At 47.0% G+C, this 15,727-nt stretch overlaps 1 pseudogene; it reads left to right on the forward strand.

Annotated features, from left to right (window-relative positions):
• The first annotated feature begins 15,273 nt into the window (after positions 1-15,273).
• On the forward strand, positions 15,274-15,579 carry LOC147526992 (feather keratin Cos2-3 pseudogene; annotated as a pseudogene).
• Positions 15,580-15,727: the final 148 nt, after the last annotated feature.

The following is a 15,727-nucleotide window of genomic DNA, read 5'->3' on the forward strand; positions in this document are numbered from 1 at the left end:
ACACTCCTGTGCTAGCTTCTCACACTCCCTGCACCAGCTGCTCACACTCCCTTTTCTTTCTCATCCTCTTTATTGGTGTTTTCCAGCTTCTTCAATAACACAGGCCTAAATCATCAAGGCAGGGCCCCAAAGGTAACTGCGTGTATGATTCCACAATTCCCCTTTTTTGTTTTTCTATGACCATTACTTGATAAACCTTACTTTGTACCATCCGTTGGAAGCATGACAATAGGCAGGGGATGAATTAGTAACATAATTCCTGCCTTTACTATGATACCAACCATCTCATAATTCATTCACCTGGTCCTTCAATTTCTGTATCGTTTCATGAATAGATTCTGAGTAATGAGACAAATTCATACATCACATTCCTTCTAGTATTTCATAATCATGCCCATGCATTAGCAATAAAAAATCTATGGTAGCTCAATTTTGCAGCATAGCATGTCTAAAGCGGAAGCTGCAGCATTAGTTTGTTTTCCAAGCCAACAACCCAATTTATACAGTGTACTTAACGCCTGTGTCTCTGCAACTCCTGGTGCACATATAGAAGCTGCAATGATTTTAGCTGGTTCCCAAAATTCTGCTCTGGAATCACACTAGCTATCTTATCATGCGTGCTTCGCCTATTCCGGATGTGTCTATGACTTAGGTCCATCGTGGTGTCAGGTAAATACATTCTTAAAGTCCCTATAGTACATAGATCTCCCCTTCATGCAAAGGAATACCCTGTTAAGCTCTACTATAGCCCTGCAGAAGCACTTAGTAGCATTTTGTTTTGGTACAGCCTTGCAGAAGCAGTTACTAGCATATTGTTTCCCTTTCTGGGAGCCTTACTATCTTGACTATGCCCAAGATTCCGCTGAGCAGGAGGGTAACAATCAGCAGGGTCATCGTGGAGAAGGGAGGCAGGCACAGCACCTTCAGGGCGTCCCCTGTTTATCCACACAGTGTGCTCTGTAGCCTCCTTCCGCTCCGCTCTGAGCCATCCCTTTTACACCCTCAACAGAGTCTATGACAAAGGTACTGACACGGCGTTGCTGCACGCGTGGCCAGTGCGTGCAACAAGGCTGCCCAGTATGTGCTGTGCTGGCCAACAGTGGTTTTTGCGAATCACATCATGTTGTTCAATAACAATCCTCCTAGCTTCCTTTTTCAAAGTTACGTGCTCACAACTAAGTCCAGTTAGTAATTCTTTGTCATTAATTTGATACCAGTCAATTCTTTTCCTTCCAGCAGCTACGGGTGGAATCCATACACCTTCCGATCGGAAAAAACACACAAAGCATATATACAAGCAACTTTCACACACGTAATATACCTAACAATGAGAAACATAAAAACAGTTGATATATTAACATGAAATCTTCTATGACGAGTCTGTCCATTTGAGCCATTCTCCTCATTTGGCGTTTTTATGATCTCTGCTTGCTCTGCTAATTCTTGAATCTCCCCTTCTCTATCTGTACTTTCAAAAGTCCTGGTTGGCTTTACATTTCTTGCTGGTAACCAGTATGGACTTGTGGGAAGAACATAAGCACATCCTCTTCTCCATGTAAGCAGAGGCACAGGGCCATCCCCTGAGTTGAGCCCAGTTTCTTATAATATACCGTTGTTTTTTCTACAAAAATGGCACTGGGTTTAAAATTATGATCCACAGCTGTAGTAAGTTGCCTAGAAGCAGACAAATTAAGAAAATTTAAAACATATGTGGCTTTGTCCAAGGATTCTTGTGGAGAAATATACGGAAGACTCCCCCTTTTTTGTTTATCAAGCATTTGTTTTAACGTTAAATGAGTTTGTTCAATAACAGCTTGTCCCGTAGGTCAATGAGGGATACTGGTAGTGTGAGTCACTCTCCAATCCTGTAAAAAGGCACCATACTGGACCACTGTCTGTCCCAATTTTCTTTGGTACTCCCATGGTTTTCTCCAGTGTGAGCAGTAGCAACAACAAAGGCAGAAAACATATCAACAGTTACATGCACATTTGTAGATCGAAGAAACGATTGAATATAAGTAATATCAGTTTGCCATAATTCATTGGCACATAAACCTTTTGGATTTACACCTGCTGGAGCATTTGAAGGCACAATACGTTGACGGTCAGGGCAGGTGCGTACAATCTGCTGAGCTTGATCTGCTGTCTGACCTGACAGAGAGCATCATCTACCACCAATTGACAAACTGTAGGACTATTCATCATTCCAATGATATTGTTGCGTGGGTCATTCATCGTTAAGCACTGGAACTGAAAAGGCAAATCTAGGACAATCGCCAGGGTGTAAATAAAAAAAAGAAAGTAAAAAACCCAATCTTTTAAATCAATCACCATCAAATGCTAACATTCTGGAATCATAGTAGGATTTGGTACACCCGGTTGTAATGCACCCATTGGTGAAATTAATAGCTCTTAAATCTTTTAACATAAATCTCCATTTTCTTGATTTCTTTGGGATAACAAATATTTCCATGGGCTAGTGGAGGGAATTATATGTTCTAATTTGAGCTGTTCATCTACTAATTTTTGAGCCCACTCCAGCCACTCACCTTTTAATGGCCACTGATCGACCCAGACCGGCTTGCCAGTCAACCAGTCCAGCTTGAGTCGGGGCTGGACATCAGTAACCTGTGCTAAAAATTTGTGGTTAACCTCACATTCCACTGATTCAACAAATCCCGACCTCATAATGTACATGGGACATCAAAAACATATGGTTTCAAAATAGCTTGTTTGTTACCTGGGCCTACTATTAACAAAAACTGTGCACTCTGCTGTGGGATCTGTGTTCCACCTACTCTGATCACAGCTGCCAGGGCTGTATCAGAGGCCAAGAGGGCGGCCAGTCAGGATTTTTTCACTATAGATACGTCAGTCCCTGTGTCAACTAGGCCAGAAAAACCCTTCCCATTAATGATTACTGTTAAAAGAGGTTGTGCAGCTGTGACTCCCTGTGTCCAAATTTTTTTTTTCCTTTTTTTTTTTTTTCCTCAGAATCAATTACTCTTGGGAGTACAAACAATCCTAATTTTGTGGTGGATGATTTCCCAACAATAGTGCACATAATCCTTGTGATATAAGACCAAAGACACCAGTAGGAATTAAATGCACCAACGTGTCAGTGATTACTGTTGATCAAAACATTTAGCTGCCAATATCTCTGCTTTATAGTGTTCTGAGCCCACATTCTGACATGCCTTTATTAAATCTGCAATCGTTTTTGTCCAATTTTTGATAGAATCAAGAGCTCGCTGGCAGTCTGCATTAGCATCTTCAATTGCTAACTGGAATAGCAAGACATCTGCAGTAGCCGGATTTTCTACTTGTCTCTGAACTGCTGTTTGCAGCCAATCAAGGAAGTGTTCATAAGGTTCCTGTGCTCCCTGCCGAAGGGAAGCAGAGGAAGCCTCCCCTGTCCCAAAAATCAGGGACACGTCTTAATGCTCTCTTAGCCAATTCAGTCAGTTGTTGGAAAGCCACTTGCTGTAACCCTGCCTGTGCCTGATTTTGACATGTGTGACATTTTATCCATCCCAAAATGTTTAGCCATTGGAGCTAGATCATCTTTTCATCAATTTAAGAAATTTAACACCTGTAACGCTTTAGCTATTGTTTCGTTGGGAGATTTATCTATTATTCCTCCTTCTTATCTTAAAAGCATATTTTCCAAAGTACCATGTGCATGTTCTATGATCGGTTACTCAGTAGGATTGTAAAGAATACCAGTAACATGCTCAGTACCTCATGATGACAAAAATACGTGTCTGATAAGAGGTGTATGTCAACGTTCCTGCGAGCGTAAACCACGAGGATTAACACCATTCATGGGTGGCATGATCATATTTTAACAGCTAGTACACAATTGTACGATTGAGCGGGCTTGTTGTCGTGTTAAACCAAATGGTCACCTAATGGCGTCAGCATTCTGATGGTAGCAGTCAGGCGAGATCTTTGCCTGCATGAGTGAGTTTGGTACCAGAGCTGCACTCGTGAGAGGCTCAGCTCGCCTGTTCCTTCTGCTATAGGCCCTGGCAGCGCGGTGTGCGCTCGCAGGTGTGCAATGGAATGTGCATGTTTACGGTTTTGCAACACTGATATTAACTGTTGGAATTGCTGGAACAGAAGAGGATTAGTTATTTCCCGCAACAGCGATTGAGACAATCCAAGTTAAGACGTGCTGTCTTTTGGTAAAACCTGGGCCACGGGCAGCGGCCAAGCGGCCGCTCTCCAGGCGCGGCCGGCGGGGGGCAGCGGCGGGTCAGCCCTCCCTCGCCTCAGCCGGGCGGGGGGCGGGGTGGCGACGACGACCCAGCAGCCCTGTGCCGGCCGCCCCCCTTGTTGTTGCTGTTGTTGCCCCCGCGGCTCCGGCCGCTCGCGCTCCGTAACCGCCGCCGACCCCTCCCGCCGAGGGGACCATCAGCTGCGAACGAACCGGCGCAGCGGGGCCCGCAGCGCGTCTCCGTCCCCTCCAGCCGCGGCTCGCTCCGCGCACGAGCGGCAGCGCCGGGGGCGGGGGCGGGTCCGAGGGCGGCGCGGCTGGCGGGAGTGCCGGTGTATCGACATCGTTGGAAGAGGGGGAAGGCGATAAGTCTGTCTTTCGTTCGGGGCCCTGGATCACAAGGATGCGGTGATGGCTTTTCCAGGCCGGCAGCTCCACACAGTTCCTCTGCCGGTGGGGCCGCGGGGGAGGCGGAGATGGGGCCGCTGGCTCTACCGGTGCCAGCGGGGCTGCTGGGGCTACCGGGGGAGGTGGACGCTGATGTCCCCTCGCGCTCGCTCTCTCCCGCTGCGCCCTTCAACACCTCAAACACAGCATGCCAGGCTGTCAGCTGTCGCTGAACGGCAGCATCCCCAGGGGTGGCTGCATCCCAAAGTTTTAACGTCTATAGTGTCCCAAGTCCTTGTCATGTATATATTTGAAGAGTTTGCCTCCGGTACGTGGGCTGATACCCAAACCAGGAGTACCAGGAGCTTTATCAACTCAGTACTGTTAATAGTGCCGTTCTGTTTCTCTAGCACTTTTGTCAACACCTTAAGTACAAACTTATGTTCTGTTAAAGCTGTGCTTCCCATCATTCCCAGTCGCTTACCTCCTCCTGTTGAGGCAGTTGTCGCTTATTTTTTCTGTCTTTAGGTTCTTATTTCTTCTTTCTTTTGGTTCCTAATTCTTCGTGTCTCTCAATATGGAAGACCCCATCGTCCCTGGCTGCTCACCTGTATCCTTCAGGTGTCACTGGTCCAGACTCCAGCTCTCGTACCCCGCTGTTAATTTCGGTCCGGACCGTTTGGCTCTCCCCGCTGCCTCCTCCGCCGATGCGTTCAGCCAGGCACCGCCGCCAATCGCTCTCACACCGCGATTTCAAAGCCCGTCAGTCGACTTGAATATCAGGTCTGTAATAAGTAATATATTAGAATTTGCCAATCAAATAGAAACCACCATCTCTCAGGAACTAGCTAAGATATATATTAGTTATTGTTTAAATATTAAATACTAACCAATTATCGTTTAAATATAACTGTTACATTAACTGTTGTATGGATTATTGCTGTAAAATGTTAGAAGTTATAAAGTGCTAGTCCCTGCTGTAAAATACTAGCTGCCCAGGAGGAGGCTGGTGAGAAAAGAAAAGACAGATCAGACGGACTCCGGCAAGGCTGTGACTCACGTCTCACACCTCTGCAGGGAGGAAGGGATACACAAAAACTAGCCCATGTAGGAAAGATAAGGACTAATAAAAACTAACATTTGTCTTCAGATAGTGACAGGCAAGGCAACCAGATGTCCACTCAAGGACAGACCAGGCTGGAACCAGTTTGGCTCTGCAAGCTCAGCCAAATCAGGGATTTTAGGGAAGAGGTGAAAAGTGCACGGTGAGGAAGACCTCCGGCCTTCATCCTGAAGACCCCTGCCCACGACCACCAGGAGGTGTGTCGAGGAGGAGCCTGAGGCGGATCCTGAGGCGGGGATTATGGAAATGATTTCCTGGGAGAGACTGACCTTTTTGGGGGGGGGGCTATGAGTGTGTTTGTATAAATACAAGAAACTGCCACGGTGGGCGTGTGTCTTGGTGGAGCAGAGACTCCCGGCGCACCCAGCGCTGTTTGCTTGCTTGCCCTAAATAAATTTTAACTATTAATTTTACAGTTATTGGCTGTTGAGAATCATTTTCTCGCCAAACTATTGAAATTAACCTATAACAATTTGGTGCCATGACTCGGATGCGGGTTAATTTGGTTTGAGATCCCCTCTCTGGGAGGGCACCCCCGTCTCTAGACAGCCCAAGGTGAGGTCCCTCAATGCCAAATCCCGTACATTCGAACTCGATATAGGGTAAACAAGCAAAGGAGAAAAGCCGGCAATATACCCCATAATATTTGTGCACAAAGACCGGATATTGAGTATGCCAGGAAGAGAATACAGGTATTCCAGGAAGAGAATACTGGTAAAATATTCAGTTGGGGTACCATTCGGTATTAGGAGTTCAGGCAGAAACTCCGAGGCTCCAGGCAGAGGGCCTGACACGGATTGGTCAGTATTCCAGGAAGAGAATACGGATAAAATATTCGGTTGGAGTACCATCCGATATTAGGAGTTCAGGCAGAAACTCCGAGGCTCCAGGCAGAGGGCCTGATACCGATTGGACGCGGGACGATTGCGAGGAATCGTCAGGAAAAGGGTTTTCAGTAAGTGAGGAAAGGCGACTTCAGGTAAAGAATCACAGGACCGGAAAAACGGAATAGGGTAAGTAAATGTGTTTCTGCTCGGATTTATTCGGAACCAAGGTGCGAATGAGTGTGTGTGTCTGAGACGTTCACCGGACTTAGAAGTCCACCGGACAAAGCAAGTGTGGACCTCCTAGTAGTGCGGTTCCCATCGCCCGCGAGGGACTGGGCCACAAACGGAGGGAAGCGAAAGGTTATTGTGTGCAAGAAGGCACCTTTGGAATATGGGACAAAAAAAAAAACAAACTAAGGCTGCCAGCCCCTTAGGGAATTACAATGCTAGATTACCAGATATTCCCCCAAATAGCCCTCTGGGCCTAATGAAAGCTCATTGGGACAACTGGCCATCTATGCAGGGGAAAAGTAGAGAGAAAATGGTACATTATTGTATGAAAGTTTGGGGTGGTCAACAGATAAGAGGAGACCATTTGTACTGGCCTGTTTTTGGATCCCCAAAGACTGGATATGCCAGGCTCTGAATCTTTATGTAAACAGTAAAGAGCCTTTCAGTCAGGAGGAGAGTGAATATGCTAGTTTATGGATTAGATCAGATACCCGTACACATAGAATCATAGAATCATAGAATGGTTAGGGCTGGAAGGGACCTTCAAAGGTCATCTAGTCCAACCCCCCTGCAAGGAACAGGGATATCTCCAACTAGATCAGGTTGCTCAGGGCCTCGTCCAACCTGGCCTTGAACGTCTCCAGGGATGGAGCATCCACCACCTCTCTGGGCAACCTGTTCCAGTGTTCTACAACTCTCATGGTAAAAAATTTTTTCCTAATATCCAATCTGAATCTACCTCCCTCTATTTTAAAACCATTACCCCTTGTCCTATCACAACAGGCCCTCCTGAACAGCCTCTCCCCATCTTTCCTGTAGGCCCCCTTGAGGTACTGGAAGACCGCTATAAGGTCGCCCCGGAGTCTCCTCTTCTCCAGGCTGAACAGCCCCAACTCTTTCAGCCTGTCCTCATAGGAAAGGTGCTCCAGCCCTCTTATCATCTTCGTGGCCCTCCTCTGGACCCTCTCCAACTGGTCCATGTCCTTCTTATGTTGGGGGCTCCAGAACTGGACGCAGTACTCCAGGTGAGGTCTCACGAGGGCAGAGTAGAGGGGGAGAATCACCTCTCTCGACCTGCTGGCCACGCTCCTCTTGATGCAGCCCAGGATGCGGTTGGCCGCCTGGGCCGCAAGAGCACATTGCCGGCTCATATTGAGCTTCTCGTCCACCAGTACTCCCAAGTCCTTCTCCTCAGGGCTGCTCTCGATCCATTCACCACCCAGTCTGTATTTGTGCCTGGGATTGCCACGATCCAGATGTAGGACCTTGCATTTGGCCTGGTTGAACTTCATGAGGTTGACACGGGCCCACCTCTCCAGCCTGTCGAGGTCCCTCTGGATGGCATCCCTCCCTTCCAGCATGTTGACAGCACCACACAGCTTGGTGTCATCAGCGAACTTGCTGAGGGTGCACTCCATGCCACTGTCCACGTCACCGACAAAGATGTTGAAGAGGGCCGGGCCCAACACGGACCCCTGAGGGACGCCACTCGTGACCGGTCTCCACTTGGACATCGAGCCATTGACCACTACTCTCTGAGTGCGGCCATTGAGCCAATTCCTTATCCACCGAGTGGTCCATCCATCAAACCCATGCCTCTCTAGTTTAGAGAGAAGAATGTTGTGCGGGACAGTGTCAAAAGCTTTGCACAAGTCCAGGTAGATGATGTCCATTGGTTGACCCTTGTCCACCGATGCTGTCACCCCATCATAAAAGGCCACCAAGTTGGTCAGGCACGATCTGCCTTTGGTGAAGCCATGTTGGCTGTCACCCACCACCTCCTTGCTCTCCATGTGCCTTAGCATGGTTCCCAGGAGAATCTGCTCCATGACCTTGCCAGGCACAGAGGTGAGGCTGTCCGGCCTGTAGTTGCCCGGGTCCTACTTGTTCCCCTTTTTAAAGATGGGGGTTATGTTCCCTCTCTTCCAGTCATCAGGGACCTCGCCAGACCGCCACGACTTCTCAAATACAATGGCCAGTGGCTTGGCAACTTCATCTGCCAGTTCCTTCAGGACCCGCGGATGGATCTCATCAGGTCCCATGGACTTGTGCACCTTCAAGTTCCTCAGATGTTCCCGAACCTGCTCTTCAAGTACAGTGGGCGGTGGTTCATCCTCACAGTCCCTGCTAGTTCTTTCCACAGCTTGGGTGGTAAGACAAGAGGCTTTATCAGTGAAGACTGAGGCAAAAAAGTCATTGAGTAACTCAGCCTTCTCTATGTCCCGGGTAACCAGAGCACCAGTATCCTTCTGGAGGGGGCCTACATTCTCTTTGGACTTCCTTTTGTCCCCTACATACCTATAGAAGCATTTCTTATTGCTTTTTATATCCCTTGCCAAATTCAATTCCTTCAGGGCTTTAGCCTTCCTCACTTGATCCCTGGTCACTCGTACAGCTTCTCTGTATTCCTCCCAGGCTATCTGTCTCCGCTTCCACCCTCTATAGGCTAACCTCTTCATTTTCAGTTGGTCCAGGAGCTCCTTGCTCATCCACGCGAGCTTCCTGGTCTTTTTGCCTGACTTGTTCTTCATCGGGATGCACCTCTGCTGAGCTTGGAGGAGGTGCTCCTTGAATGTGGACCAACTTTCCTGGGCCCCTCATCCCTCCAGGGCCGCCTCCCACGGCACTTTGCCCATCAGGTCCTTGATTTTTACCATACCAGGTCCATATTTTTACTCTGAAGGAAAAGAATAATAGAAAAAGAGATAGGAGGAATGAAGAGGTCCTTTTATTTCCCCCTCCCTATGTTCCCCCTCCTCCTGCCCCTGCACGCACTGCTCCACACCCAGATTCTTCTCCAACTCCTTCACCCCCAGATTCCCCTCAGGAAATGAGGAGGATCACTAGGAGTCAAGCTAAAAGGGAAACAGCAGATGCACTTCTGTTTCCTTTAAGGGAAATAGCAATGGGGGGAGCCCAGCCTGCTGTGGGGTTCGTATCTATGCCATTAAACCCCGGAGATGTGAGAGAATTCAAAAAAGAAATGGGCAATCTACTAGATGACCCCTTAGGGGTTGCTGAAAAATTGGATAATTTCTTAGGGCCAAATGTTTATACTTGGGATGAAATGCAAGCGATTTTGAGATTATTCACAGTAGAAGAAAGAGAAATGATTCGGCGGGCAGGAATGAGAAATTGGGATTTACGACACCAACAGGGACCGGCCGCAGACATAAAATGGCCATTACAGAAACCAAATTGGGATAATCAAAATGCCATGGATAGAGGACACATGGCCGATTTGAGAGATATTGTTGTTCAAGGCATTAGGGAATCGGTCCCTAGAGGACAAAATATTAATAAGGCTTTTAACGAAGAACAAAGAAAAGATGAAACTCCCACGGAATGGTTAGAAAGATTGAGAAAAAGCTTACAGTTATATTCTGGAGTAGATCCCGGGACTCCTTTTGGGACAAGCCTTATTGAAAACTCAATTTATAGCAAAATCATGGGTGGACATAAGAAAGAAACTCAAAAAGATCGAAGATTGGCAAGGAAGAGGGTTGGATGAATTATTGCGAGAGGCGCAGAAGGTGTATGTAAGAAGAGAGCAGGAAGGTCAAAGGAAGCAAACCAAAATTTTGGTAGCAGCAGTACATGAAGGTACTCGAAGAGCTTGGGAGCCAGATAAGCCACGACCCCCTCGGGTTGACAGGCCACAGCAGACTCTGAAGAGGCGGGAGAATAGGGAAGAAATAGAATGTTATTATTGTCACAAGAAAGGACACTTGAAGAAGAACTGTAATAAGAGGCTGAATGATGAGAAAATTTTAAGGAGGATTAGGGGGGTCAGGGGCTCTATCTGCTGGGGACTCTGAAACAAACCAAGCCCTTGATAAAATTAAAATTGGGTCCCCAGCAACAAGAGGTGGAGTTCTTAGTGGACTCTGGGGCAGAAAGATCTACTGTCCAAACAGTACCCTGGGGATGTAAAACTTCCTCGGAAAAAGTATCAGTTATTGGAGCTAAAGGGGAGCCTTTTACAGTTCCCGTTATCAAAGACGTACCCATAGAAACTCCCTCTAAATACGGACTGGGATCATTCCTACTAGTCCCAGAGACAGAATATAATTTATTGGGAAGGGACTTGATGGTAGACTTAGGAATTGAACTAAGAGTGCAAGATAAAGAATTAAAAGTGAAAATATATGCTCTAACGGCAGATGATGAAGAACGGATTAACCCCGAAGTATGGTATAGCCCTGACTCAGTGGGAAAATTGGATATATTACCAATTGGAATAACTATTAAAAATCCCGAAGAGCCGATAAGGGTAAAACAATACCCTATCCCATTAGAAGGACGGCAAGGATTACAGCCTGTAATAGACAGACTGTTGGAACAAGGGCTATTAGAGCCTTGTATGTCACCTCATAATAAACCCATCCTCCCCATAAAGAAACTGGATGGGTCATATAGAATGGTGCAAGACCTGAGAGCTGTAAATCAGCGAACAATCACTAAATTCCCTGTGGTAACAAATCCTTATGCTTTACCGAGTCATATACCCCTCCAAACACACTTGGTATAGCGTAATAAATTTGAGAGATGCCTTTGGGGCTGCTCTCGGGATGAAAGACCCAGAAATCATTTTCCCTTGGAGCGGGAGCCCGGCTGCCCGCGACTGCTCGCGGAGGTGGCGGCGGGGCCCGGCGCGGTGCACGGCCCCCCCGGGCCGGGCTGCCAGCGGCCGCGGCCCCTCGGCGGGGCTGGTCCTGCCTGGCGCGGCCGCGCTCGGCCCGCCCCGGGCCCCCATTGCTGCCGGCGGCGGGACGGGACGGGACGGGGGCTTTGTGGCGGCCGCGCCTCCCCGTGCGCGGATGGAGCGGGTCCGGGCCCGTTCGGCTCGGCCCGGCCGGCGCCGGGGGCCGCCGAGCCTGAAGCGGTGAAACACGTTGGGGAGCGAAGGCGTTAAGCGATCGCTTCCTTCAACAATTCGGCTGTAGTGGGATTTACGAAATAACAAAGCAAATTGCACAAAACTGCGTAACTTGCAAAAAGATAAATAAGAAAGTGTTTCGACAAGTGGCTTCGGGAAAAAGAAAAACAGCTTACAGACCTTTCGAGAGAATGCAGATTGATCTCACTGAATTGCCCAAGGTGGGAAGAACAAAATATTGGTTAGTAATAGTAAATCATTTAACACAATGGGTAGAAGCTTACCCTGTAGCACGAGCTACAGCACAGATGGTGGTAAAAATTTTGTTAGAACACTTGATACCTCGATATGGGATAATCCAGTACATCGATTCTGATCAAGGCACACACTTCACTTCTGAAATAACAAAATTGTTATGCCAATCGTTAGGTATTCAATGGGAGTACCACACTCCGTGGCATCCACAAAGTTCGGGAAAGGTGGAAAGAATGAATCAAACAATAAAACAACAATTGGCTAAATTAATGATTGAAACTCAAATGCCTTGGACAAAGTGCTTACCTTTGGCACTTTTAAATATAAGAACAAAACCACACAGTGAGACTGGATTATCACCATATGAAATGTTATACGGTATGCCTTATTCCCGAGGAGTGCCCTTGGGAAATAATGTAATTGAAGATGATAATATCCAAAAATATATAATCACTATTAGAAAAAGATTGAAAGAGCTAAGAGAAATTGGAATGATAGCTCAAACACCTTTAGGGTTTGCAATTCACCAAATAAAACCGGGAGATAAAGTTTTGATAAAAACATGGAAGAAAGGAAGAAACCTTATCTCCCTCGGGGAAGGACCTTTTCTTGTTTTGTTAACTACAGAGATAGCTGTAAGAACTGCTGAAAAAGGATGGACACACATGTTGTGAGTGAAAGGTCCAGTGAAGAAGTGGAAAATAACATCTGGACCAAGAGAAACTAAGCTTACCTTCAGACGAACTTAAAAGGGACTCTGCTGGAAAAAAAAAAAAAATATATATATATATATGTGCTAAGTTATTGTGGGAATTTCATAGCAGTAACTCCAATAAAGCTTAGCAGGAGGTAATATTTCTATAAGCCTCTGGAAAGAAGTTGGCACTTGTGCCTGTTGATTGTTTAAATAATGTTGTTTGTTTGTTAGTGTTAAGTGTTCTGAGTGTTTAATATTTACATAATTATTCAAATTTTTCGGAGCATTCACTGTGGAGCTACCACTCCCTTGATATAAATAGAAAGTAGAACGACAAAAACTGAGTATAATATACCAATTAAAAAGAGCTAACCTTGTAACCCTGCAGGTGCTAAAAAGGATCACCCCTTCGAATTTAAGGAAGAGGGCAAGACTGGATAGGGAAACAGTGGTGCGACTTAGAAGGTCTGCCAAGGGCTGCAACCCCTTCGGGCTGTGACTGCCGACCACTATGGCCCTTACCGGACCTCTTCTAGGCCTATATGGGGTGAGTTTCTTGACTGACTGCAGCAAACAATTGCAGCCGATGTGTGGTCATTACTAGAAGGGGACGGGTAAGCTCCCAAACCTTGGTATATCATACTATTTATGATGGTAAGACTAACCTAACTCAATATGATTTATGCAAAGAAGGAAACAGAACTGTATGTTATGATCCCAAAGAACTCTCCTATCAATATTGGATGGAAATAAGAACAAATTCAAAAGAAAGCAAACTGATTGGAACAAGTGAGGATCGTGAAATAGAAACAAGAATAAAATATGAAATTCTCACAATGACTAAGAATTTATTTGTGAATCTTGGTAAAAACATTGCTAAGTAGTTACACGTAACTAACTGTTATGTTTGTGGTGAAACAAATCAAAGCGATCAGTGGCCATAGGAGGCCAAGAAAACTGCCACGGCGGGTGTGCGTCTTGGTGGAGCAGAGACTCCCGGCGCACCCAGCGCCGTTTTGCTAGCTTGCCCTAAATAAATTTTAACTATTAATTTTACAGTTATTGGCTGTTGAGAATCATTTTCTCGCCAAACTATTGAAATTAACCTATAACAAGGACCCTGTTCGGGCGCCATTTGCGGCAGTTAAATGCACGGACTGCATAGATGTGATAGCAGAGTGACCTTTATTATTATTATACAGGCAGCTTTTATAGATTATTACTCTAGCCACAATGTGTCCACACACCCCTCACCCAGCTGTGATTGGTTACAAACAATAGTGCACGCACCTATTTTAACTTTACTATTGGCAATGCTTAAAAAGGGGTTATTTTTCACCTGCTAAACTAAACATCATTTTCTCACACACTCTATATCATCTTCCCATACTCCCCATGTCAGCTTCTCACACTCCTGTGCTAGCTTCTCACACTCCCTGCACCAGCTGCTCACACTCCCTTTTCTTTCTCATCCTCTTTATCGGTGTTTTCCAGCTTCTTCAATAACACAGGCCTAAATCATCAAGGCCGGGCCCCAACGGTAACTGTGTGTATGATTCCACACTTGCTAGCTATTGAAAATTCTCACTGACAAGTTTTGGTTTTGCAGTCAATATCTTATCACCATCTGTCTGTGAACCTGTATCATGTCACAAGCATATATAATACAATTAGCCGTCTATAAATATAAGTTTCTGGAAACTTCATAAATTGATAGAGAGGATATAAGAGATTTGTCCCGGTGTTGGTGCCAGAGGGTCTCTGAATAGGTTAGACAACCACCCTCTGACCTTGCGGACTGTTTAGAGGGATTTGTCCTGGTATCACTCCCAGCGTCAGCCTAACAGACTGGTCAAATTGTAAAGGGTTGGAGGCAACTCCTCTTTTCTTTAAATGGATTATGGCAGGTGGGTTCTCGTCTTTCTTGGGAAACAGGCAGGCTGGTCAAATCAAAAGGGCTCGAGGTAGTTCACCATCTTGTCCTTTATCAACCCAACATCGTATCTTAACGTGACACCACCCCTTTGGCACTTGGGTCTCATCTGCTGGATCCAGTGCATTCCTTTCCCAGGAATGAGGAGGTCTCCCAACCCAACACTGAAAAATGGCCTTCAAGGAGGAGCAAGTGTGGTCAAAGAACGAAATGAAAAGGCAGACGTGCAGGAAACCATGCAATTAGCTGGGATGTTTTGCATTTCAGATGAGCTTCTCAGAAAATTGTTACTTCCACAGAGGCTTCCTCTGGACCTGGGGCAGAGCGGGACCAGTATAAAAGCCACCCTAGATCTTAAATTTCTCATCAACATCGCTCCTCTCCTTCTTATCTGGAAGCAAGTGAGTTGGAAGCTCTGCCCTACATGAGGGGTTATGTATTGCATCCCTGCATGGGAGGGGAAGGTCTAGTCTGGAGAGGGGCTGGGTCTGGGCTGAGGGGACTCATGTTCTTTGGGCTAGGAAAGTGCTTTTCTGGGTCTGGTTCACTTTACATGGTGTCCAGAGGTAGAGGCAAAGAGGTGCCTGAGCCTCCATGCACTGCCTCCAGCCAGCTAACCAGCACATGCCTTGGCTCCCTTCTACTGGGCAGACTGGCTGTTTCTCATGCTCATTCATTCTGCTCCCTGCTCTCTGTCACAGGTGCACCTCCAGACCCACAACATGTCCTGCTACAACCAGTGCCTGCCATGCCAGCCCTGCGGACCGACCCCCCTGGCCAACAGCTGCAACGAGCCCTGTGTCAGGCAGTGCCAGAACTCTACCATTGTCTTTGAGCCCTCCTCCGTGGTGGTGACCCTGCCCGGACCCATCCTCACCTCCTTCCCACAGAACACCGTGGTGGGCTCCTCCACCTCTGCTGCCGTTGGCAGCATCCTCAGCTGTCAGGGAGTGCCCATCAACTCCGGGTGCTGTGACCTTTCTGGCATTGCCAGCCGCTACTGCGGCAGAACATGCCTCCCCTGCTAAATCTGCCATGGGCAACCCAGAGAAGGACCTCCAGGAACGCACAAGACGGAAACGGACTGGGTACAGAGATCCTGGCCATCGTTTTCAGAGGGACTGAACATCTGTGGCTCTACCTGCAAAGGAAGGCAGGAAGAGGCACACCTGGGCT

Source organism: Tauraco erythrolophus, chromosome 25 (genome assembly GCF_009769465.1).
Source record: "Tauraco erythrolophus isolate bTauEry1 chromosome 25, bTauEry1.pri, whole genome shotgun sequence".
NCBI lineage: Eukaryota > Metazoa > Chordata > Aves > Musophagiformes > Musophagidae > Tauraco > Tauraco erythrolophus.